Genomic DNA, 11,851 nt, shown 5'->3' on the forward strand with positions numbered 1-11,851 from the left:
CCCTTTCTTGGAAAAATCTTCCGAAAATGAGGATATTGGCTAGACGGAAATGAATTCTATTTTCATCCACAGTTATAAAGTACAATAGGTCAATTGTACTTATTAAACACGTGAATAATCACATCTATGACTTTCGTCATGCGTAATGTTTATCATAGAGAAATTATTCTACAAGTATGTTTTTCTAATTAGAACGATATTTAATGAATAACGTAATAAATATATCTGACCAACGACTGTCCAAATTCTCTGTATTTCTCCTCTGAATACTTTAAAGGCCGTATAACCTTCGATACGCGGATATAGATAAAAGCAATCGATAAAATTAATTTCGCGAGATCAATATCTCCAGTAAAATTAGCTGTCGTTATTTTTCTTCTAGAGAAAATGCAACTTCACTGTGACATAATTGGAAAATCCTCGTAGCCCATTGTACTTCTAACATACTCATCGAGAATAAAATCGTTCCTAGCAATCGACCGAAGAGCGATTTTAGATATTCAAGAATGGCTGGTAGGAGTTTCCACGTGTGTCACTGTGCTTTCGTGGTTTCTAGACCACATTATACTTTCCGTTATATAGAAAACACTTATATAAGTAATTATTCATTGCTTTTTATAACGTTTCGAAAAGAACGATATTCCATGCACAAATGTTTCTTCGTCAAACAAGAGAAGCAACACAATAGATAGCCGTTAATAATAAAAAAAGAGCTGTTTGCTTTACTGTTACATCTTTGGCTCCTACGAAACTTTACTAGACATTTGGACCTAACAGATTCTGCCAGTTTCTAGATATTTTATGTCAAAACAATGATTCTAAATTAGATGAAAATGTCATAAAATGGCATTTACTTTCGTCAGTGACAAAAAATTCCAAAATTAATAAAAATGTACCTACTTGCGTCCCTTTTCTGTGTTCTTCACATCTTAGTAGCAGCGAATGTATTAATCCACGATCTAACGTATTGCAAAATTCTCAATTAGCCTATAAACCATGAAACAATACGCAATAAGTATCTGAAACTTGTAATCTGCATAACAATCGTGTCTCTCTCTGGAGCTTGTGCATTTTCTAGATCGCAAGTGAAGGCACACTTGCGCAAAATGGAGCGGTGTCGATTCGCTGATGATTTCGCGAGCATACCAGGTGGATGAGCATTTGCAGTGGGTGCGGTAGCTAGATCGCGATCGGTCGAACACGCTGATCGGCCTTTGGTGACAGAAATGGCCGACAATTATGCGAGCCAAGCCCGCGAGATGAGCTAACGCACGCGGTCGGCATCGCGACGGATCCGTAGCCGCTTTCCCTGGTCTTCTCTTCGCGCGGCTCCGTGATCACGCGCTAAAAATAATAGCAGACAGGCACGGCCAGACGAGCCGAAGGCGAGTGTGAATCAATCCCCGGAGGAAGTAGCGGCTCGCGCGGTTCCTTACTGCCTTACTCATTTACGACTCGGCCACTACGATTATATACATATATAACGCCGATTTTGACTGGCGATTTTGGATGCACTTCATCCACCGACCATTACACCGAAGTCGAATCTCTACTTGAGATTCGTAAAAATAGCTGTTCATCGAGCAATATACGTTGTACGTTTCGTTTCGTTTCGTTTCGTTTCTCGTGGCGATAGACTCGTGTCTGTGCAATTCTATGCTGGATACGCGCCGATCATGAATGATGAATCTTTAGTGCGATTGGAAAGCAATTTTCCTTATTCTAATTGCGATAAATTGCAGAATGTTTATATGGTTTTATGCGGAAAATTATACTCAACTGAATCTCCTCAAAAGTGGTATTGAAAGAAAATTTGCATTATCGGTCATCGAAAACAGCAATTTACTGCAATAATACAAATGATTACGTTTGTAACTTCGATCATACTATGAGTTAATAATATTCAATGTGTTGTGGGATAGCGCTCGCTTAATAAAGATTATTCACGTTCTCCTTATTACTTAATGACATACGTAGCACATAATAAACTTTTAACAAAACACACGAACATTTAATGCAAACTTCTACATCGATACTTATTATTATTCCTGAAGAGACATCATAATGGATATCATCATTCCTTACAAAATTTCCTTTGTCCTTTCTGCTTATCATGACAGACTGTCCGGATATTTACGTAGGAGACGGAACCCAATCATATTTTCTTTAATACGTATTATAGCAAGTACTTTATTTTGAATATTTTATATATCTTTTAATATTATACGCATTCTGAGTATTTTTGTACCTTGAAATCTCCTATAAATACATAAAAATGGCCAGTTTGCTTATCAGTATACACACAGAGTCGGGAAACGAATTTTCATTAACGATCGTTTTAATGCCGAAAGGACAATGTATAATGCATATTTCGAACGTCGTGCGTTGAAAGACAAATGAAGTTTAATTTTAAAGCTTGATTGAATGGATTGCAACAACTGGCTGATAAAGCGCGATCGTTCAAGGATGTGTTTCCGGTTTTTACGGTTACACCGCCTAAAATTAAACCCGCTGATTTAAACTGAGCGCGGCCAATCATCGTACAACTTTAAACTCGTGACATTGGTTCTACGATATTTACATACAAGAATCTCTCGATGACTTGTTGATTCTCTACAAATTCGCGATTCCATGAAGTAGTACTGGAATTCTTATATTCCATGATTTACCGTCAATTTTGCCGATCTTGAGAACTTTACACGTTGCTGTCTCTAATAACGCCAGAATCGATTGCTAAGTAAGTATATAATACTCACATGTACACATTTGGAGTCGATAATGACTATAACAGCGAACAAACGAACGTTCATAAAATTCATTAAAACGTTCTAGTATTCTTGTTAAAAAAATAATCATCTTGATATTTATTGCTAGTACTCGTATTATTTTTCATATATAATATATCTCAATATAATTTCAATATAACAAAGCTATTGTTATATTATTATACCCATCGTTGAATTACGCTATTATTAGTTATTTTTGATACTTTACCGTGATTATGTATATTGTAGAATCAGTTGATTCTTCTACCACTATAACCTTTTCGCTATGTATAAATTAGTATTGCAAGCATGGTAATCTAGTGGACAAAAGCACAATAAAACACCGTAGTACAGACACATTGATAAAACATATTCTTTGTCACAGACGTATTGAATCGTTGTATTAATTTACATCTTCTTCATCGCGTATTTACATCTCATTGTCAAATTCAAAACTCCGTGCATTTTTACGATTCGTGTATTACGTCGACCTTTTTTCATTCAAGAAATAAATGGTATAAGTTATTCAAAATGTTTAACTTCGCGGATGAGTTAAAAATCACGACATTTGAAAAAAGTTTTCGTGTTAATTAGTGTAAAATATGTATGTAAACGTCTACATATCTGTGAATATGTATAGTACACGTCAGCATATATCGTGGTGGGCAATGAAAATTCCATCAACAGTGAACGTGTTAATCTGTGATTTACAAACATTCAGACGAATTCCTGCCGGTATATGATCAACATCGAAGCCATTCAGATTTATGTCGATTTCGGTAAAAGGCTAGAGGCTATATCGCGGGAAAAATAGCCACGTGTTATATATTACTATAGAAGGACGTAGTGATATAAAGGTTGTCGGTATTCGCGAGGAGTACAATTTTCCAATGGTTGGCTCAGCTGATCGGCTCGTGCCGCGAGAAAAGACGCGGCAGTGCGTGTTAGAACGTGCGATCGTGCAAACGACATTCACGGTCGGATAACGTACGTCGGGTGAAATGCTCGAACGTGATCGCGACGTGAATGTTCCATGGCGTGGGACTCGTCGCCTGAGGATCTACGCTGCAATGTATCGTGGAATGCCGCCTGTAAGTCTTACTAAACGATGACCATTCTTTCTACCTTAAACATGCCGAGAGATTACCTTACGTACGTGTTCAGGTGGAAATATCGATGTTTGGAGGTTGCGGCAAAAACGAAATGATATATCTGTTTCCGTCGAATCTGCAATTAATTAATTTCAACGAAATATAAACATCGAACAATGAGAAACTGTTTGGCGAAAAAATGTATCGACCGAAAGTAATTTTATGTATATTCGTATTGTCTCTGTATGTATACAGTAAACATTACAGACGTTTACGTACATTCAAGAGAATAAAATAGATAAAATTTGATCGGTATTAAAGCCAATTTGGCTTAATTGAAGTTAATGAACAAGCAAAGACACATAATCATTACAAAAATAATTTATTGTAAAATCGAGATTAGTTATAACGTATAATTTACTTCCTACACTCTTGATTTTCTTCGATCTTTCACTTTTATCGAGATACGTTTCAAACGATTGATTTAACGATCTGTATAATTCTATAATGTTATAATAATAATAATTATAAGCATCCCGGAATTTTCCTAAATTTCATTTTAAATCTAGAATGAAATTAAAAAATTAAGCTTGGACACATAAATGCGACTCTGTTTGTTTACAAAAACTTGAAAGGAAAATAAGTATTATCAAAATTAAGCAAACACTATCTAAAGTAAGAAACACTATAATGACAGCATACATAAATTTGTACTTTCATAATTACATATGTGCATAAACGCATGTGTAAATACAAGTATTCTCATGGTCGGTCAAGAACGTTTGTGTGTAAAAATACAAAGACGCTAATCACTTGTGATAGGTTAACAACGCATTAATTTTTTTCCAGTTGCGACTTCTCATTATGGTATGTACGCATCAGCAAGAAAATCAAGTCGTACAATGTAGAAAAAGAGTCTAGTCGTTCCAATAGAATCGTCGAAACAAGATTTATATAGAATTGGAAAATTCTAACGAAATTACGAGATACATATTTTAATACGAAAACAATGTGATTCTACGTATTCATTGCCAGCGAACTGTCACTGTCTTTTGTTTACCTCCTTTGGCGTCGTCGTGTTTTCATTGATATGCGTGCGCGAGCCAGCTTCGTCAATTTACTATCCTTCCAATTCTTCACGACCGTTGTATCCACAAAAAATTATCGATCCTTTCGAATGTGAATTAATCTCAGAGACGTTTTATGTCACGCGGCCATCCATATGGCAAGTAATTTCTCGGTGCGTCGCAAAAAACATTCGCTGACACGAACACCGATAAATGAACGCTGATTTCACGGCCCAGAAAATTCTTAAATCACCGCTGCCTCGATGCTGACCTCTCTCCATCGCACCGGTAAGCGATTTTATTTCGTTTCAATCTAATACATTCTGACCTGCGCTTCCGTTCAACTTCGTCCAAATTAGTCATGTTACCTGCCTTCAAGTAGTTGGCCACTACTTTACCAGTGTAAACCTGTTATGGTATTATACTTGACCTGAAATGCACTTTTTAATATTCTTTGTACCGATTCCTTTATTCTTATCGGACGTATTCTCTGTCCCATATAATACTCCGTTACTCAATAAGTTAACAAGATTTAATAAGAAATTCATTGCAAATGTTCTATAATTCGTTCGCCAATGAAGGCAACAAATCCAAAAAGAAATATTTTTTTATCCATGGCATTTGTATTTAATTAAATCATATCTCTGCCAAGCGATGAACATTAATAAACACATTAACATATGAATGTTCACTGGAGGTATTATAGTGAATACTACTATACGTTATTAAGCTGTAGACGATATCGTTGCATATAAATCATAAACGTGTTGTACAATTAAGCATAGCATTAGCGTTGCACGTGACTATTGAAGTTCATGCACCGATAGACAAAGTTAATAACAAAATCTATATGAATACCGTAATCGCGTGAAATTTTCTACTGATATGTGATCACTGAGCAACAAAGAAACGTTCAGGAATGGTAAAGTGGCAGGAATGGTTTGGGAGCAGAATCGCGTTTGCGATTGACCCGCTATCTGTTTCTTTGGGTTTCATGCGGCCGGTATACCTCGGGTATTGAATATTGCGCCAGGCAACGAGAGTGGTTCTGGGTGGTCCTTGTGCGGCCGAAATGTTAAGCAGAAAGGGCAAAACGGACAGCAAGACGGTCACAGAAAGAGCGAGATAAAGAAAGAGAGAAAACGTGCAGGTCCCTATTGGGTTCTCGGCGTGCCTTTCGTACCCCTGGAATGTGGCCGATGTCTCTATCCGCTTCTTGCAGCGGCCACGATCACGGGGACCACACGAATCGATAATTGCCTCTTTCGAAAAATTGCTCCCGCCTTTTCCACTTGGACCAGTTAAACGTCGTTTTTCTGGGCAACGCGTCGGTACGCGCCTCGAATTCGCTCGCGTAATACCGAGCGCGAAAACCTGACCGGTTGAAGAAGCGAGATCCAAAGTACGCGGCTTCTGTCATCGGGATGTTCCGAGCCGGAGGGTCCAACGAACTTCGCTCTCGAATGTCGTCACTCGGTCGAATTAGTTCTCCTTATACATATAACAATAGATGTTTGTACTTATTCGTTGAGTTTGAAATAATGGCGGTAGCTTAACAATAGAATTATACCGATGATCTATAATGTGTGTCTAAATATTTTATACATAAATATTTCGAATTATAACGATGCAGTGGGACATGAATTATTAGAACGTAGATTAACGAGACGATGCATTATTGGACGAGCGAATAGAAAGTTCACAAGGAAGAAATCGTTGTGTTTTTGCTTGAAAGCTTTGGCTCTTGTTTAATATTAACATTTACAAAGAAGTTCAGAAGAAATGCTATATGCAAACAAAGTTCGATTCCATATTTGTGAAAAATTGAATTGTACACACATGTACAGAATGCACTTAATATTGAGAGTATTGAAGCGAAGTGCTCGATATAATATTGAAAGACCAAAGGAATCTTTATTTAGGTTCGTTATTCGTACTCGTAGCAGCATTACTTCGGCATAACGTATTAGACTCGACTATACGTCAAAAAAAGAAAACAGGAAAAAACGAAATAAGCTAAAAGGATGTAAAATTAACAACATTATGTAAACATAAGTATGGGGAGGACAAACAGGAGTACGAACGCGCTAAAGATGCTCAAAGATGGTAACGTTAAATGCACCGATGTTCATTGCTTGTCAACGAACATGTCATTTACTATATTTAGAAAAGATGTTCGTCGCAAGAAGAGGTACACGCGAACGTATTCTTTTCTCGCATCGTTTTTCAATATTATTTTATAACGATCGTCGAACGAACTAACGAACGAATCCATTATATCGACGTAATGTTTCATTTAACAGTCGATGGTCAGAATGCATGATTCCGACTATTCTCTTTCATTTCTATCGAAGCGATTATCGGTTATGATGACAGACATTACGCGATAATGCGTGACTACTCGCGTAACAGCGTGATACCAAATTAGGCTAATTTGCATAGCTAACATACACCATGAGCGTGTATCGTGGCAAATGTTAGCAGAAGATGAATTCATCACGCACCGGTTGCGTATGACAGCTTCCACTGCTTATTTTCGGAAAAACACGCGTATTTCCTGCGAAACAATAATCCATGTTGACTCACTAATCAACCGGCTCGAACCGCGCTGCTCTCGTTCCTGCGGCTTCTTTTCGCTTGTCCTTTTTTTTTTTTTTTTGTTTTGTCCAAGCGCCACGAGGAACGCGTACGTTTTCTGGGTAACGTCTAGTCACCACTTAAACTCAGTGTAACGTATTTGAACCGGAAACAAAATCCTGCATGCAAATAATCAAACTAGATGTCCACGTGTGACGCACACGACTAATTTCTCACAGCGACGATGACAGACAGATTTATAAAATATGTATTACGTAGTTGCTAATTTTAGTATAAAAAGTGATTCGTCTCGTGAGATTTATTGTAATACCTTCGATCGGATATGCTTGCGTTATTATTACGAGCAGCAGGAATATGTGGCACGACTTGTTTGGCGAGTATGTTGCAGTAAGGTCAGTTTTTCTATTGTAAGTCAAGGAAGAAATGATACTAATTACTCGGAAGTCGGAACAAAAAATTAATGTGGCGTATTTGAAATAAAGTTGTAAGTGCAACTAAGTAAATCGGGATAAATTAAATATTATACTAGCTTGTATTATGTTCGTATGTAAATAAAATTGACACCAAAAGATTTTTAAATAATCCATTCACATTCCATGTGCAAAGAGAAATTTTAGAATCTGAATAGTTTGATTCAACACGTTTTATAAGGTACGAAGGAACTTGAACAAAGTTTTGTGTAAGAAGTTAGATTCAAGCAATTGATGTTCAAAAAGGTTGGAACAAGTAATTGAGAAAAAACTGAAGAAAACTGCACGTACAAACTAATAATAAATTCGACTAAAAGTGATTATTAAAATTTCATGAGTAGGACGCCGTTTATATCTATATTTTTAGAGATAATTCAATGTGCTTAAAAGAGGCAAATAATGAAAATTCAAGATTTTCTATTAGCTTTGTAACGCGGTATTTGCGCTAAACGCGTACTTCTACGTTTCTTCTACAATGTTCATGCCGCGTGCAGCTACGTTTTCCCGTTATCATCGGGAGTCATGATTCTGATGTGATAACTTATATTATGTATACATAACAAGAATCATGTGTATACGTAGTACGCAACTCAAGATTGCTCGCGAACCTACTGAAAAATCTCGTGAGGACGGTCACGTACACCTTACTGTTTAAATTAAATTGCAACTCCTCGCAGGATGTGTCACTGACGAAGCTCACACCTGTTTATTATTAATCATAGAAGATGTTAATCAGATTCCGATCAGAACGCCAATAAACGATGCCGACCATTATAAATACACAGTTTCATTACCCGAAGAGTACGATTTACACGATAAACTTGCTCATCAGTTTTTCCATGTTTAAATTATTTTTCCACTTCACGTTGTATTTCAGGCAATTTGGAATCAGGTGATTTTCTTCTAACTTTCTAATAAACTTTAAACTTGCGTTTATATCTTTTCCTCCTTTGTACCAATAAAACATTCTGATGATGTTTGTCTATCATAGAAAAAGCTAGGACATCCTGTATTCGTCTTAATCTTGCATTTACTTCCAATGAAGGTTGTCTTGTCAATCTTTCAAGAACCTAAAACAACGTGATCGCGAAAGCTTAAAAGCATATGATACGTGTTCTCGATAACGACGAACTCCGCGTGATCGCATTTATAGTTCCGTTAAACAAACATATAGTCACGTATCGTCGTTGCATACTTATAAAATTATCATATAGAAAATTATCGTGGTCCACCTGAGAATTTTAGATACGGTGTGAATTCGTAGAGCGGCAAGGGCCGAGCTGAAATACCGAGCGTTATCGAGGCCGTGAACGATTGAATCATGATGTATGTACGAGTACGCACGCGACAGTCAAGACGCGACTTCCAGGAGAAGGTATTAACAACGGTTCGAATTGGCACGCGTACTTCCCCAGCAGACGACCTGCATAATCCTACAAGAGTTGAGCAATGGTAGAAAGGACTGGACGATTGTCGGATCGAATGATTGAATTATGTACTTAATTACACGGCTAACATTCATCCCTTTTATGACATGACATAATGAGTTTTGAATGAATAGGGTTGCTTACATTACATAAAAACAATAACAGATTTCTCGCAATAATCGAATAACGGAATTCTATAAACCTTCCTGTTATTATCAATTAAGCGTAATTTTGTTTTTACATATCCAGATACTTTATAACTTCTTTGGGGTGTATAATGGGAAATATATTTAAAGGAATTAGATATAAAGGTAATATAAAATAAGGGATGAGACGTTATGGGAACAGTAATGCACTAAATTTGATTTATTCATTATGGATTTCCCATACGTGCATCAGAAAGGAACAGTTTTAAATTGAGCGCTATTGCAAATTGTAATAACAGGATTCTACAATCGTCAAGACCATTTCGTTTAAATTGTTCGTAAACGTTAATTATTAAAAAATATAATATAACGGTATAAAAAGATAATGTGGTACATAAACATTAAAAAAATTGATATTCAATACACCTCCGATTCTCATAACATAAATAAGTTTCATTTATCCTGTCTTAATTTTTTCAATGGTTTAATTCGTATGGTTCAGATGTAATACTAACTAGGATGGTTATCTTTTTATTATATAACAGAGTATTCTAATGTATCGGGATACACATGCGTAGTCATACACGAGGTATTCTTCGAACAGCGTTTCTTATGCACTTGACCCCGAAAATTAACGTGACGTAGACAACGTAGACGTCTGCTTTCGTAGGCGCGAAATCATTTCGCAACTATTGGCGAGACCGCCGTAATCATTGCGAAAACTCGCACGTCATCCCGTTAACCAGTTTATACCATAAACCAATAGCGGCGAAAGTAGAAGAAAGGCACGGGAGGAGAGGTTGGCCTTGATTCGAAATTCGTCCCTTCTACTTTCAAGATCGCTTCTATTTTTACCGTAAAATACGTGCTTCACGAGATTTTTGATCTCCTGTGACGTCACACACGTAATAAAAAAATAGTTGCGTTGTTATGTGGTATAATCCGTGGCACCATAACCTACAAATCGTTAGTCCGATCGTTCTCACTCGTAACGTGATTTCTAAAGCGAGTGTAATAGAAATCGCTTAGTCATCTAGAAATCCTTTCTCTATCGATTCTTGTACTATAACACGTACGTCAATTCAGTATTAACTGTTATAATAGTTTAATTACCTACACCTGCGTTGTGCGAATAGGGAAATTTAAACATTTAAAAAGGGCAACGTTAAAATGAAAAGTAAAATGAATTATAAACATCATATTTCTGTTTATATTGGGTTATAAAATTTTACACAAAAGTATAACAATATTTATTATATCTATTAGGCTATAAAACGCGAGTAACTAATATTCTGAACATTTTTATTTACACCTCTATTGATAGTCTCGAGATGAAAGACAGTTGAACGGAGCCACGTCGATGTGCTTTTGTTTATCGATGTACTTACTAAGAGTCTTAAAACAAAGAATCTTACTATAAATAAAAAGATCACTGTCCCATATGAAGTTCTCGATACTTAGACACCGATTACACAGTGACTTATTAAAATTACACAATTAACACGAATTTACTAACTCATTACTGAGAAGTATGACATGTTTATGCTACTGGAGAAGCTTCCGAAAAAAAATCTGCAAAATAGATGTCATCGTTTTTTGACTTACTCGCCTTTGTCCTACCGAGAAAGATCGTTCGCTCCTTTTCGGAAATAGTAGCGTTCGTCATAACGTTAACGAAGCTGCTGCTCGTCCCTCCCTTCGATTTAATGGGGGTTTCACGCAGAATTACGATTACGAAATACGAGTAAGGGAAGACTCGGTAAAAAGAAACGTGATCACTGATTTCAAGTGAGAGGAAAAAGAGGACACAGGGTAACTTTCAGAAGGGGAAGGTTTATTATCGAGGTGGGCCGATCGCACACGCGAGATGAGTACACGGTTAGGTGAACATGCAACTAATTGATCTGAGATTTAACGACATCCACATCGATAACAATTATGTTCTCAAACATGTCAAACGAAGAAGAGCGTTCGCGTAGAAAGGAAGAAAAAGAAGATATTAGATAAATCGTAGATAAAATCGCAAACTAGATATTATCGTTTCTTCAATACATTAACCCGTTACAAATTCTAATAATAATTTTTTGGTTATATTCATCTTCTTATTTACAGAAATGTTTTTTATCATTTTATGTATTTATATTTGCAAAGGCTGGAATTAATATCTCTCTGTTAACATTCAATAATTGTAGAAATTTTTAATTAATAAATTACTCGGTTAACAGATAAAAACGCATGTAGAAATCTCGATAATGTTGCTATTATAATACCTATAAATGTGTGAAAC

Source organism: Bombus vosnesenskii, unplaced genomic scaffold (genome assembly GCF_011952255.1).
Source record: "Bombus vosnesenskii isolate JDL3184/JDL3185 unplaced genomic scaffold, Bvos_JDL3184-5_v1.1 scf7180000013264, whole genome shotgun sequence".
NCBI lineage: Eukaryota > Metazoa > Arthropoda > Insecta > Hymenoptera > Apidae > Bombus > Bombus vosnesenskii.